Genomic DNA, 16,227 nt, shown 5'->3' with positions numbered 1-16,227 from the left:
TAGCCAGACTTGCAATGCCAGAATCAGACTCCTCCTCAGACTCCACCTCTGCCTCCTCAGAAGCGGACTCCTCCTCTGAATCCATTTCCTTGCCAACAAACGCACGTGCCTTGCCATATGAGCTCTTCTTGTGTGATGAAGACTTTGATGAAGACTTGGAAGAAGACTTTGAGTATTTCTTCTTCTTCTTGTCGTCAGAGTCATATTCCTTGCTCTTCTTCTTCTTTCTGTTCTCATTGTCCCACTGTGGACACTCAGATATGAAGTGTCCAGTTTTCTTGCACTTGTGACATGTTTTCTTCTTGTAGTCATGAGCAGAAGCTTCAACATTCCTTGAGCTTGATCGTGAAGACTTTCTGAAACCTTTCTTCTTGGTGAATTTTTGGAACTTCTTCACTAGCATTGCAAGTTCCCTTCCAATGTCTTCAGGATCATCAGAACTGCTGTCAGATTCTTCTTCGGATGAGGAAACAGCTTTTGCCTTCAAGGCACGAGTTCGCCCATAGTTTGGACCGTAGATATCTCTTTTCTCAGAAAGTTGAAACTCATGTGTGTTGAGCCTCTCAAGTATGTCAGACGGATCGAGTGTCTTGAAATCAGGACGTTCTTGAATCATCAGGTCTAGGATGTCAAACGAACTATCAAGTGATCTCAGCAGCGTCTTGACGATTTCATGTTTGGTGATCTCAGTAGCGCCGAGGGCTTGAAGCTCATTTGTGATGTCAGTGAGCCGGTTAAATGTGTGCTGGACATTCTCATTGTCATTTCGCTTGAAGCGGTTGAAGAGGTTGCGAAGAACACTGATTCTCTGATCTCTCTGGGTTGAGGTGCCTTCATTGACCTTGGAGAGCCAGTCCCAGACCAGCTTGGATGTCTTCAAGGCACTCACACGGCCATACTGTCCTTTGGTCAGATGACCACAGATGATATTCTTGGCAGTAGAGTCAAGTTGAGTGAACTTCTTGACATCAGCAGCAGTGACACCTTCTCCAGCCTTGGGAACGCCGTTCTTGACGACATACCATAGGTCGACGTCAATGGCTTCAAGATGCATGCGCATCTTATTCTTCCAGTAGGGATATTCAGTTCCATCGACGACGGGGCACGCAGCGGAGACTTTGATTATCCCTGCAGTCGACATAGCTAAAACTCCAGGTGCTTAAACCGAATCACACAGAACAAGGGAGCACCTTGCTCTGATACCAATTGAAAGTGCGTTATATCGACTAGAGGGGGGGTGAATAGGCGATTTTTATGAAAGTCTTCAAAACGTGGAAGTTATGAAGACAAACAGTAGAGATATGCCTATCACTATGCAGCGGAAGTTAGATTACATTAGGCAAGCCATGGTCAAGTATTCAATAGAGTGAAAGCACAATGACAAATAGCTGCAGTGTAATAAGGATCAGGTAGGAAGATGTTATGAAGCCAAACAAATCATACAGTCACGTTGTGAAGACAAAAGATAGAGCAAGCACGCAATGACTTCACAATGAGTAACAGTAAGTGAAAGGAAGTGAAGATGAAACCAGCGACTCATTGACGACAATGAGTTGTTGGACCAGTTCCAGTTGCTGTGACAACTTTACGTCTGGTTGGAGCGGCTAGGTATTTAAACCTGAGGACACACAGTCCCGGACACCCAGTCCTGAACACGCAGCTCAGGACACCCAGTCCTCACCGTATTCTCCTTGAGCTAAGGTCACACAGACCTCGCCCAATCACTCTGGTAAGTCTTCAAGGTAGACTCCCAAACCTTCACAGACTTCGTTCACCGGCAATCCACAATGTCTCCTGGATGCTCAGAACGCGACGCCTAACCGGCTGGAGGATGCACAGTCCTCAAGTGTAATAAGTCTTCAGATCACTTAGACAAGAAGAATTAAGTGATGCCCAATTCTCTCTAGCTCTGGGTGGTTAGGGCTTTATCCTCGCTAGGAATTCTCTCTCAAAGGCTTCGAGGTGGGTTGCTCTCAAACGACAAAAGCCGTGCACTGAAATCTGAGCAGCCAACCATTTGTGGTTGTAGGGGGTGGGCTATTTATAGCCACTGGGCAACCCGACCTGATTTGTCCGAAATGACCCTGGGTCACTAAGGAACTAACACATGTTCCAACGGTCAGATTTCAAACTCACACGGCAACTTTACTTGGGCTACAAGCAAAGCTGACTTGTCCGACTCTGGACAAGATTTGCTCTCATAGTCTTCACTCGAAGACATAGGTTTTGAATTAGGCATCACTTCAGTCGTTCTGACTGGTTCTCTTGGACTCCACTTAACAGTATGGTGGTTCCTATGACTCAACACAAATGAAAGAGAACTAGGGGTCATCTCTGGTAGTAAAACCGAATCAATGAGGGACTTCTACCTGTGTTATCCTGCAATTCTCACAAACACATTAGTCCCTCAACTAGGTTTGTCGTCAATACTCCAAAACCAACTAGGGGTGGCACTAGATGCACTTACAACAACGCTACGTACGCTTCAACCAGGTGGGTCCCGACTGCCAGTCACTTCCTTGCATGCGAAGATGTAGCTGGTGGGTCCCAGCAGTCAGGGGGGCGAATCAGTTTTTGCCCGTAATATGGACGCACTTCCTTGCGTGTGATTATGTAATTGGTGGGTCCCAGCAGTCAGGGGAAACGTTTTTTTCATGAAATACGGTGTCCGGTGGGTCCCCGCTGTCAGGTGGAGGAATCATCATTTTCCCTATAATGAAGAGGCACTTCCTTGTTGCGGCCGTGGACCCAGCTGTCAGCCTCTCCACGTACAATACTCTTTCGATGGAAATCGTTCCTTGACCACGTTGACCATGCCGCACCGAGAACACCAAGGCGGTGGATGACGGCGAGGCCTAGGAAGGGGATGATGCGGAGCCGGGGAAGACACGACAATGGATGCCCACGCAGAGAGAAGTATGAGGGTTCACTGGTTCAGCTTCGGTGTGAGGCTACCATCGCAGTAGAATAATAGGGGGTGTGGGTGAGTGGAGGGATGGCCTGGCCAGCGGTGGGAGTAGTAGGGGGTGGTGAGGCCTCTGCGGCAGGACAACCGGCCACAGGAGGCAAGAGCAGGCAGCACGATCGACGCTGCTTTGGGAGGCTGGAGCGAGAAGACCAGAGGTTGAAGAAGCACTACGACCGTTGGATGGACATCGTACGGTCACTGGAGCTAGAATCGTTCATATTGAGTAAGTTGACAAAGCCCTCCGTCCCCGTCATCTTGGTAGGCCCACAAGTCAGCCTCCCACAATGGTGGGTCCCAGCTAGTAGGGGGAGTGTTCATTTTTTTGTGCGTAATAAGGAGGCACTTCCTTGTGTGTGAAGATATAGCTGGTGGGTCCGAGCTGACAACGGGGGGAACATTTTTTTCCAGAAATACAGAGGCCCTTCCGATGGGTCCCAGCTATCAGGTGGAGGAACCATTATTTTGCGCGTAATAAGGAGGCATTTCCTTGTGTGGACCCCTACTGTCAGCCTCTTTCGATGGCTGTTGTTTGTTGACCATGTTGACCTCGCTACGCCGAGAGCACAAACACGGTGGATGAGGGCGAGGCCCAGGAAGGGAACGACCCGGAGCCGGCGAAGCCACCGCTGTGGATGCCCACGCTGAGGGGTGTATGAGCGCTGACTGGTCGGCTACAGGGTGAGGCTGACGTTGCCGGAAAATAACAGGATTTGTAGGGGTGTAGAGGGATGGCCTGGCGGCAGCACAGCCAGCCACGTGGGGGGGGGAGCACTCAGTCCCACCGGCACTGGTTTGGGCGGCTGGAGTAGGAAGATCAAAGATTGAAGAAGCACGGCGGCCATTGGATGGACATCCAACAGTCACTGCTCTTTGTTGACTAAGTTGACAAAGCCTTGCGTACGCATCAAAAAAAAATTAGGACAGCATCATCATCAACCTAGTAGGCCCAGAAGTTAGCCTCCAAATCTGTGGAAAAGAACATACATCCCATTAGCCATTATTTTCAATAATTTACATCCCATTTGCTAATTTTTAAGGATATTTGAAGCCCATATTCTTTTTATTAGCATTATTGACCATATATTCTGGGCACTGCTAAAAACTTCAACGAAAATTTTCATATTTCAGTGGGGTCCGAACTCTTTTAATCACGAAATTTTGAGTCGCGTTAAAAATAAATTTTAAAAAATTATATCAAAATAAAATTCAAAAAACAATTCTTCGCAAAAAAATGAATGAAATTTAAAATCTTAACTAGCAAGATGCCTGTGCGTTGCACGGAACATGAAGATGCATTTGTATGAGTAGTTTATCTTGTGGGAGAAAATACGATCTTTTAATGTAATTGCTAGTTGGCTTTGGTTTTATAAGAGTATAGAGTAGAGAAATCTAAAAAAAGATATTTTAATGTAATTGCCGGTTGGCTTTGGTTTAAAAATTTACAGCCCATTTCTTACAACTTATAGCCCATTTTCTGGGGAAGCCCAATTCTTACTACTTTACATCCCTCCCTCCTCATCTTGAAAGATTTGCTGCCCAGCAAGGCTGAGAAAAGCAAGTTCTCCAAGAAAAAAAGAACTGGGCTAGGCATTTTCAGAAAGAAAAAAGATATCAACTGGGCTCGTTCTGTGCTTAAATAAAAGCGTAAGCGTGGCTAGACGGGCCACAACCCCCGAACAGTATGCAGTTGAGCTTCATCTCTGAAACTAAAAAAAACAACTGGGCGAGCTGCTGGGTCCCTAGTGTTATCCGCTCGTTGTGTAATTTTAACAAATCCACCACCGCGCCGGCCTATGCATCACCGGTGAGATGAGACGTTGATGACTTGTCCTAGCGACATGCCGCCGTTGGTGGACTTCGTGTCCCCCTTGCTGAAGTCGACCGCATCCTCGTCCTCGTCCTCGTTGTCGGCGCCGCCCTCAAGGTTGTAGTACTCGTAGTAGTGGCTGCGCTAGAGCTCGCGTTGGTACTCCACCGCCGATTCCTCGACGGACAAACTCTTCTCTACCTCGACCTCGACCATGCACAACTCCTCCCCCCGGTGCTCCTCGATCTCTGCCGCCTCCTGCATCTTCAGCTCCCGCTCGGCGACCTCATGAAGAAGCAGGTGCTCCATGGCCACCGCCGCCTTTTCAGATGTGGGTTGCATGCTGGAGTCCGAGGTGGCCTGGAATATCTTGGCGCGTGCATCCTCGATCTTGGCGTGGATGGCCTCTACCTGGGCCAAGGCGACATCAGCGGCATGGACGGTAGCTCGAGCGCTCTCGGCATTTGCAGCCTCCATCGTAGCAGCAGCTGCAGCCGTCTCGGCTGTTGTGGTTGCCTTGTCGGCTGCCGCAGACGCCCTCTTGGCAGAAGCGGCCGCGCTCAATGCGGATGCGGTGGCACTCTCGGCGTAGGCGACCGCGCTCGCGGCGCAAGCGACGGTGCTCGGGGGGGGGGGGATGCGGCCATCGTACGTGCCTTCATGAAGCGTTTCCACGGTGTCATCTTTGCAAGAAGGGGGTGCGGGAATGGGGGTTGGGATTCGTGGATTCGGGGGTTGCCGACACTAGAGCAGACGAGCCGGCGAAGCTTAAGGAGGGAGACTTAAATAGACCCAGATATTTTCGTCACAAACGGTTCCTAGAAAACAACTGTGTGTGATGTTGTACATATTTTTTATTAGCTGTGACACACGAATTTGGAGTAAAGTGGCAACATATGGTGTTTTAAATGAACTAGAAAATTTGTAGTACTAATACAACTGTCATGTCAAATTTTGGAAAATTTCAGGGGTCATTTGACCTTTTAAGAAATTTAAGTGATTTTCTAGCAGTGAGGAATTAGGAGGAAGTATTTTTTTGGCTTGTAATAATGAGGCACCTTCTTGTGTAATGTAATGACCCTGGTGGGTCCCTACTATCAGCCTATCCACGTACAGTCATCTCCTGATTCCTCTTGGTTGTTGATCATGTTTTTTGTGGGGAGGTTGTTGACCATGTTGACAACGCCAGACGGTGGCGGGCACAGCGAGCGAACCAAGGCGGAGAACGACGGCGAGGCCTCGGACGGGAGCGAACAAGAGCCGTGGAAGATGCCGCAGTGTAGTGGTAGGTGGAGGGGAGTACGAGGGCAACAACATGCAACTCAAGCTTACAAACGGTACAAAATGCCCAAGGATTAATTGTTCATCAAATTTTTAGACAAACCCCAGATTGAACATGGCAGTAACATCTAACCCAACCACTCTTTTTCGCAGTCACAAACAAATGGATCGGTCTGATCCATAAAATCAACATCCTGTGCAAAAAAATTTATTTCAGGATGACTACAACTTGTTGTAAATAGAAGTCGAGCACGTTTAGAAGCCCATTTGTCCATCTGAAACTTCTTTTTTTGCTGTCCAACGTGTCCATCTGTGAGAAATCTCTTGCGATAAAACTTAAGCCTCATGGACAATAGTAACCTCGCATTCAACAAGAAGAATGTGACAAAGCTTCTGTTTGCCTGGTTGGATGCATATCCTTCCATCGTTATTGTCCTCAAACGAATGTCATGAGAACTAAGAAAATCCTGGTGCTTATTACGCCATCGATTGGTTATACTTTTTTTCCATGTGGTAGCACTGCCTAAGTAGACATGAAGATTGCAAACAGTTAACGTCTGCACAAAGAGTATGTCGAAAGAGCGACAACTGAACGATTAATTCTAGTACAATATATACGGGCTTTCAATGTGCATGAAGTCATCACCTCTATATATAAATTCTCCAGAGATGGAAAGCATCGCAACAAGCCAATAATTATGTTCAGATCAAAACTAAACATTCCGATATATAAGATCTTGACAGAATCTAGCAGCATTGATAGGTTATCCATGGACGAACTCTTCATTGAGCATATAACATAATATTAGTACCCAAAGTGTACTCCAAGATGATATAAAACTTATGCGCACAAATAAAAAATGCAGCTTATGATTACAAATGTGTAGATGATAATATACGGTACTTGAATAAGTGTGGAGCCAAACACCAACTTGTTGTGATCATCAAACGGATCACGAATTACACCCAAGGTCTCCAGTTTGGGCGCAGAGATGAAAATTATTTGTGAAGGTGTATAACAATTATTAAGGAGCAACTTTTGAAGTGAAGGGGCATCTTCGATGATGAGCTGCTGTCCTTCAAAACAAATTCCAATGCTTTTAAGGTGAGGCGACTTTATTTTGAGACAACTGATAGGGATTTCTATTCCCAAAATTGTGACGCCCCGAAACCGAGGCGCCAGGTGTCTTCCAGTTATTCGCTATTGTTGCCTTGTCATCCGCTTGCGTGTTGCATCTTTCCATGTCATCATGTGCATTGCATCCTCATATTTTTAAAACTTGCATCCTTCCGGGTTCCCCTAGTTCTCTCCGTTGTCTGTTCTGAGCCCAGACACACTCGCACGCGCCCGCCGCACCTCTGAAATATTATTTTATAAGTGGCCGAAAAATGTTCTCGGACTGGGATGTAAGTTGGCGTGCGGTGTTGTTATGTTGTCAGTAGGCCGCCTGCCGAGTTTCATCGCATTGGGAGTCCGTTTGACGCCCCAACAGATAACTATAGCGACAATATAGTTGGTCAAACATCAGACGTTTTCGGTCTCCGGAAGCAGTTGCCGGGCTGCTTTAATTCCCTTTCATCTCAGCCCAACCTCTCTAGCACAACCCACTAGCCCACCTATCTAACCCCCCTCCGCTCCGAACACTCCGACTGAGATCGAATGGCTCTGAAACGGCCTCAAACCCCCTAACCCTAACCCTTTTCCCTATATAAACACACCCCTTCCAAATTTGGGCATCCCCTAGCCTCCACCTACCTTCTAGCCTTCCCCTCGGGATCCCCGCAGCCGCCAGCCACCTCCATCCTCGTTTTTAGTGCCGGCGCACTCCCCCGCCGCCACTTGTCGCCGCCAGGCAGGCCAGCCACCACCCTGCATCGCCCTCCCTGCCGCCCGCAGCCACTAGGGAGCTGCCACGCGTCCCCAGCACATCCCCTGCCCGCTCCCCGCTGCCGTAGGCCCGCCCAGGCCCGCGCGGAGATCGTGGAGCCCATCCGGGCCCTACCCTGTGCGCCCCTGGCTCCCCCGCCTGCTCTCCCGGTTCCCTGCTCGATCTCCTCGCCGCTGCCTCATCCTTGCACTCCGGCCACTAGGGCCTCGCCGAAGCAAGGGCTCCCGACCCCGCCGCCTTGCAGCCGCGTCGCCGACGGGTATCCCAGGCCGACCCTGCCTCCTCTCTCCCCGTCCTCCTCCATTTTTCCTCTCTATCTCTCTCTCTCCGATCTCAAGCTCTCTCTCTCTCTCCTGCAGGTACTCGCGCCGCGCTGCCCCTAGCTCGCCATGCCCCGCCGCCGAGACCAGATCCGGCTGAGATCCGCCGGATCCGGCAACCCGCGCCCCATTCCCAGCTTCCTTCGCTCGCCGGAGTAGCGCCGGTGCCGCCGCCCACCTGCCATCGCCGCCCTGCCCCCTGCTCATACGAGCGCACAAGGAGGCCGACCTCCAGCCCCGTGGGCCGCGACCTCCCCGACCCAGCATCGCCAGCAGCTCCAAGGCCCAGTTGCGCGCCCCCTGCCGGCCTCCCTCCTCCACCGAACGGGCCGAAGCCCATGGGTGAGCTGCCTCCCCAACGCATGTTCCTGCTAGGCCCACAAACAATTTTGGCCCGATGTATTTTTTCCTGCCTCTGTGATTTTGCTATTTATTCCAGAGAAACCAGTTTTACAGAAAAGTCCCTCTAGATCATGCATTTAATAACTCACAAATGGTGCATCGGTTTAAAATGATTTATATATGAAAATGACTAGAATTCCATCTAGTTTTATAATATCCAACTTTCATGCATGTTTAAAATGTTTGAAATGTTGTTTGATTAATTTTGCTCTAATGCCATGTTCAAATGCTTTATTTCATAACTAAATAACCGTAGCTCCAAATTTAATAAAATTTATATGTAAATGGGGTAGAAGAATGCCTAGTTTAACATGGTGCACTCATCTTGCATGTTTAACAACTCTAAAATATGGTTTAGGGCAGATCCGTACCAAATTCATAATATGCATATGAGGATTTTTCCAGACTTGTTGCTTGTTGTTCCAGACTCATTTAAACTTGCTTAAATGTGTAGTTTTCATATGCTTCACCTCTTGCCATGTTTAACAACATTTAATATTGCTGGGTACATAACCGAGAGAGAACTAAATAATTGATGTGGTGTTTCGTCAACATGGATCCTGTTACATGTTTAGCTCCACTTAACTTGTAGTTTTCCTTGTGCACTTTGCCATGGCATGCCTCATTAAAGCGGACACGCATCATACTTGGTTGTGCATCGTGCCATGTTTTTGTGATGGTTGTTTACTATGTTGCTTGCTTCTTTTCGGGTTGCTTCTATCGTCAGCTTCTATTTCATTCTGGAGTTGTGAGGATCCGTCCGACTACGCCTGTTTGTCTTCTTCATGGACTCGTTCTTGTTCCTTGCGGGATCTCGGGCAAGATGACCATAGCCTCGAAATCACTTCTATCTTTGCTTGCTAGTTGTTCGTTCTATCGGTATGTCGCGCTACCTACCACTTGCTATATCACGCCTTCCATATTGCCATGTCAAGCCTCTAACCCACCTTTCCTAGCAAACCGTTGTTTGGCTATGTTACCGCTTTTGCTCAGCCCCTCTTATAGCGTTGCTAGTTGTAGGTGAAGTTGAAGTTTGTTCCATGTTGGAACATGGTTATGTTGGGATATCACAATATATCTTAATTTAATTAATGCATCTATATACTTGGTAAAGGGTGGAAGGCTCGGCCTTATGCCTGGTGTTTTGTTCCACTCTGGCCGCCCTAGTTTCCGTCATACTGGCGTTATGTTCCTTGATTTTGCGTTCCTTATGCGGTTGGGTGTTATGGGAACCCCTTGACAATTCACTTTGAATAAAACTCCTCCAGCAAGGCCCAACTTTGGTTTTACATTTTCCTAACAACCTATTACCCTTCCCTTGGGTCGGCCAACCCAAGGGTCATCTTTATTTTAACCCCCTGGGCCAGTGCTTCTCTAAGTATTGGTCCGAACCGAGCTGCCTGTGGGGCCACCTCGGGGAAACTTGAGGGTTGGTTTTACTCATAGCTAGTCTCATTCGGTGTTGCCCTGAGAACGAGATACATGCGACTCCTATCAGGATTGTCGGCACATCGGGTGGCTTTGCTGGTCTTGTTTTACCATTGTCGAAATGTCTTGTAACCGGGATTCCGAGATTGATCGGGTCTTCCCGGGAGAAGGCATATCCTTCGTTGACCGTGAGAGCTTGTGATGGGATAAGTTGGGACACCCCTGCATGGTTTAAACTTTCGAAAGCTGTGCCCGCGGTTATGTGGCAGATGGGAATTTGTTAATGTTCGGTTATAGAGAACTTGACACTTGACTTAATTAAAAATGCATCAACCACGTGTGTAGCCGTGATGGTCTCTTTCCGGTGGAGTCTGGGAAGTGAACACGGTTCTTGTGTTATGCTTGAACGTAAGTAGATTCATGATCACTTCTTGATCACTTCTAGTTCACGCCAGTGCGTTGCTTCTCTTCTCGCTCTTATTTGCGTATGTTAGCCACCATATATGCTTAGTGCTTGCTGCAGCTCCACCTGCTTACCTTACCTTACCCATAAGCTTAAATAGTCTTGATCTCGCAGGTGTGAGATTGCTGAGTCCTCGTGGCTCACATATACTTCCAAACAGTTGCAGGTGACGATGATGCCAGTGCAGGTGACGCAACCGAGCCCAAGTGGGAGCTCGATGAAGATCTTGTTCGATGTTTTATGTCTTTTCCGGTTGATTAGTAGTGGAGCCCAGTTGGGACGATCGGGGATCTAGCATTTGGGGTTGTCTTCTTTTACTTTGGTTCCATAGTCAGACCTTGATTGTATTCTGGATGATATATGTTTAACTTGTTTTTTGTGTGAAGTGGCGATTGTAAGCCAACTCTTTACCACTTTCTTATTCAGTACATGGGATTGTGTGAATATTACCCCTCTTACGACAAACCTACCATGCGTCTAAGTCGTGCCCCGGCACGTGGGAGATATAGCCACATTGTGGGTGTTACAAGTTGGTAATCAAAGCCATCCCCGACTTAGGAGCCCCCTGCTTGATCGAATCGCTGACGTTATTGAGTCTAGAACAAAATGTTTTGAGTCTTAGGATTATATATATCGGAGAGTAGGATTCTTTTTACTCCTTAGTCCCTTCGTCGCTCTGGTGAGGCCTCCTGACATATAAGTTTTGACTTTTCTCTCCTCAAATTTCTCGAATTTTTTTAGGATCACGTAGGTATCTTGGAATCGTTCCGATAGTCTTGTGAAAAGAACATTGTTCTTGGTGCCTCCTGACATTTAGGGGTTGTGGCAGTGTCCCGGGGAGTTGAGCTCTGAGGTGTTGTCGTCACAATTTTATTGTTGCAGTTCTGGAATACCTGAGTTTTGCCGACATCAAAAATCTCTTTTATGCAGTTGTTGGTGAGATAACCTCGACGCCACCAGTACTGGGGCGGGAGTTTGGGAGTATTTCCATAACTCGTATAACGGATTCTTTTTGAAGGTTGAGGTACATGATTTCTGAAGGTTTCTTGGTTATGTGTTGAAGGATGGATACAGTTGGATGTAGGGATTGTTAGTTTGGGTGGGATATTATGCTTCCCCTATATCCCCAACACCTGATTGCATAACCAGAAAGTTTCGGGAATTTATAAGTGGGAATTCAAGTATCTCGTAGGATATCTTTCCAATAGACACATGATATGATATGGGGTCTATCATATGTTTGTTTCCGGCTTATTTTGCAAGCCAATTCTTTGTTTTGTTTTGGTTTGTGGTTTCGAGTTGCTTCAAAGTCAAGTGTTGATTCCATACCTTTCCTAATCGGTGTTCTCATATTTCGATTTGGATACTAAGCCTTCTTGATCATCGAGTTATCAATCCTTTTCAACCGACGTGCTTCCCTTCAAGTGGATCCGATCTTTTCAACATCCACAAGATCAATTCTAAGTTTTCTCAATGGTATTTGTTTCATCCGCCCCAAGTTGTCTTTGTTTTTCCCGCCCTCCCACCCTTTTTCCTTCAAGGACTCAGATTTCTTAATCAAGTTTCTATCTTATTGATGTGAAGTCTCTTCATTATTTTCTTTCAATGTTCTTATCCGGTGATTTCTCATGGAGATGCTCACCAGCTTCAAGTTATCATTCTTCGTTCTATTTTTATTCTCTAGTGGATTCAATCCAAGCTTTGTCGAGCATATCCTCTCCATGTTTCAAATGCTTTCTTATGCCGGTGCACCTCTTAATCATTCACCTCTCGTTTTCCATTTGTTCCGTTGTGCTGAAGATATCTTGGAAGATTAGTGCTTCTATTCTTAATCAATCCAAGCTATTTTCGAGGTTGTTTTCTCATTCAAGCCATTTTATTCAACCGGTGCAATCTCTCTTCAAAATCATTTCAACGGTGTTTCTCTTGAGTGGGCCCATAACCCACAGGTCTTTTCCTAGTATCTTACCTGACTCTTCTAATTTTTCCGGAGTTACTCTTGAATTCATTTCAAAGTTTGACGTAAGAATGAATTGTCATCAGTCAAATGTCTTTCTCTAAGACCTTTCAAATTATTTTCATCGTTGGTTCAACCTTTCTAATTTTCATCCCAGAGTACCTCAACAATTCATGGTGGTGTTTCTCATCGTCATTCTCAGATTTTGAAGATCGAAGAAGAGTTCCTCTTAAATTCTTATCCGTTCTTCCAAAGATGTGAAGTTCAAGCTTGATGCCATCCTCTCATAATTGTTGTCGATTGTGAGAATTCTTTTCACCCATCCAGAGCAATTCAGAAGTCTTTTTAGTTTGATTCTCCGGAGCCTATCATCTTAGAATTATTCATTCCAGCTTTTAGCTCTCGTTCTCCAAATCTTACCGGTGCATCGTGCAAATATCCTCTAATCAGTTCATGATCTCTCCGTTCATTTGTATCTATATTCTCTCAAGTATCTTCGTTCATTTTCTAATTCTTCCCAGTGTTTCGCTATCTTTTCTTATTTAATTCTTATGGTGGTTCATTCAACATTCCTCTTCTGTTGTTATCTTATAAATTCATTCGTTGTTTCCAAATCCCACCAGTGGTTCCATCAAGACGTTCTTCAATTTTGGCTATATCTTTTCAATCTTTTCCAATAAGAATGAGTAGTATGCCAAATCCATTGTGGGTCATCAATCTAATTGATGAAGGATAAGCATAATGTAATTCCTATTCTTTTTTCTTCGAGTAAATTCAATTCCTTATTCCAGAGGTTCATCAAAATTCTTGGTTTCAATTGTTCATCTTTCTTTTTCGGAGTTCCAAGTTTTTGTCGGTTATATCATTGCGAAGCTCCATCTAATCATTGTAAGGCTTCAATCTTGTTCACTTCAAACTTCAATTCTTTTATGTTATCATTTCCTATCCAGAGTTCTTCATGGAGGCTCAACATGGTGGCTCGACAAGGATTCTTTTCAATCTTCAATTGTTCTTCAAGATTTCTCTTGGAATTTTGATTCGCTAAGCTATAATCTTAAATAAAGATGGTGCCCAACACATGTTTTGTTTTGAGGAGTTCAAGCATTCTTCATCTTGCATTCTGAAGTGCGATTCTTTCTACCTTATCTTTTGAGGTGGTGCTATATCATTTCTTGACAATTTCTATTCTTGTTTCGCGATTCACAGTTGTTAAGAATGAGATAGTTAAACCCATCAATTTCTTCGAGCATGAGCTCTTCTCAATCCATCAATCTCTTCGCTGGAGTTATCTTGGGTTATATTTCACCTAAAGCTTTTCCTAAGGATTGTTGTTATTTATGGTGCTTATAAATGACCCAAGTTCTTCATTTATCCTCCCGGTGAAATAAGTTTCTCGTCTCCTTGTTGATATCAATTCAATCTTTTGTTTTCGTTAGTGGCAGAATTTCACCTCATAATTTTGAGACGTTTTCCATAAGCCCACTACAAAGCTTATTCGTTTCGTTGTTGGTTTTTTCCAACAAATCCGTTTTAACCTTCTTGGAAGGGTGCTTTCCTAGTTCATTGGTGGCAGAAGCTGACTTTTTCTTCTCCATTCTGTGATTCCAATGATATATCTTCTATTCTTCCTTTCAGAGGCATTGTGATGTTGCTCTCTTCACTCATCATCTCGGAGTGTGAGGACCATGTTCTTTTCGTGCTTATCCATTTCCAACCAGAGTGTCGTGCCCTCTTTTCAAGTTCTTCCCATTCTGTCAAGGTTTGCCTCCCTTCTCAACCAGAGTGCTGTCCAAATTATATCATTCTTATTCCTTCTCTATCTTGTTTTAACCGAAGTGTTGTTGTAATTGATCTTTATCGTTCCTTGTCCATCTCGTTTCTACCGAAGTGCTTGAATGTACTTTTTGTCCATTGCAACCCTTTTTTCTTATGTCTTTCAACCTACAAGGTTCTAGTAATGTTCCTTGTTCCTCTTTTCTAACGGAGTGTTTTCAACTTTGTTCATCTTCGTTGTATTCTTTCTTTCAATTTGTTCAACCTCGCAAGTTTCTTCGGTTTCACTCATTTGTAAAAGAAGCAACTTAGTTTTACCTCTTCGCCTTCCTCTTTCCGTTTCCTCCGGTGCCATCCTAGATCTCGGGACGAGATCCTCTTGTAGTGGTGGTGTGTTGTGACGCCTCGAGACCGATGCGCCATGTGTCTTCTAGTTATTCGCTGTTGTTGCCTTGTCATTCGCTTGCGTGTTGTATCTTGCCATGTCATCATGTGCATTGCATCTTCATATTTTTAAAACTTGCATCCGTCCGGGTTCCCCTAGTTCTCTCCGTTGTCCGTTCTGAGCCCAGACACACTCGCACGCACCCGCGGCACCTCCAAAATACTATTTTATAAGTGCCGAAAAATGGTCTCGGAATGGGATGAAAGTTGGCGTGCAGTGTTTTTATGTTGTCAGTAGGCCGCCTGCCAAGTTTCATCGCATTCGGAGTCCGTTTGACGCCCCAACGGATAACTATAGCGACAATATAGTCGGTCAAATGTCGGACGTTTTCGGTCTTCGGAAGCAGTTGCCGGGCTGCTTTACTTCCCTCTCATCTCAGCCCAACCTCTCTAGCACAGCCCACTAGCCCACCTATCTAACCCCCTCCGCTTCGGACCCTTCAATCGAGATCGAATGGCTCTGAAATGGCCTCAAACCCCCTAACCCTAACCCTTTTCCCAATATAAACACACCCCTTCCAAATTTGGGCATCCCATAGCCTCCACCTACCTTCTAGCCTTCCCCTCGGGATCCCCGCAGCCGCCAGCCGCCAGCCACCTCCATCCTCGTTTTCAGCGCCGGCGCACTCCCCCACCGTCACTTGTCGCTGCCAGGCAGGCCAGCCGCCACCCTGCATCGCCCTCCCCGCCGCCCGCAGCCACTGGGGAGCTGCCACGCGTCCCCTGCCCACTCCCCGCCGCCGCAGGCCCGCGCGGAGCCCGCAGAACCCATCCGGGCCCGACCCCATGTGCCCCTGGCTCCCTCGCCTGCTCTCCCAGTTCCCCACTCGATCTCCTCGCCGCCGCCTCGTCCTTGCGCTCCGGCCACCAGGGGCCTCGTCGGAGCACGGGCGCCCGACCCCGCCGCCTTGCAGCCGCGTCGCCGGCGGGAAACCCAGGCCGACCCTGCCTCCTCTCTCCCCGTCCTCCTCCATTTTTCCCCTCTCTCTCTCTCTCTCTCCGATATCAAGCTCTCTCTCTCTCTCTCCTGCAGGTACCCGCACCGCGCCGCCCCTAGCTCGCCGTGCCCCACCGCCGCGGCCAGATCCGGCTGAGATCCGCCGGATCCGGCCACCAGTGTGCCGTTCCCAGCTTCCTCCGCTCGCCGGAGTCACGCCCGTGCCGCCGCCCACCTGCCATCGCCGCCCTGCCCCCCTGCTCGTGCGAGCGCACGAGGAGGCCAACTTCCAGTCCCGTGGGCCGCGACCTCCCCGGCCCAGCATCGCCAGCAGCTCCATGGCCCAGTTGCGTGCCCCCTGCCGGCCTCCCTTCTCCACCGAACGGGCCGAAGCCCATGGGTGAGCTACCTCCCCAACGCATGTTCCTGCTACGCCCGCGAACAGTTTCGGCCCGATGTATTTTTTCCTGCCTCTGCGATTTTGCTATTTATTCCAGAGAAACCAGTTTTACAGAAAAGTCCATCTAGATCATGCATTTAATAACTCACAAATGGTGC

The sequence above is a fragment of the Triticum urartu genome, chromosome 3A (genome assembly GCF_056163025.1).
Source record: "Triticum urartu cultivar PI428250 chromosome 3A, HENAU_Tu73, whole genome shotgun sequence".
Lineage (NCBI taxonomy): Eukaryota > Viridiplantae > Streptophyta > Magnoliopsida > Poales > Poaceae > Triticum > Triticum urartu.
Note: the sequence above shows the minus strand (reverse complement) of the source record.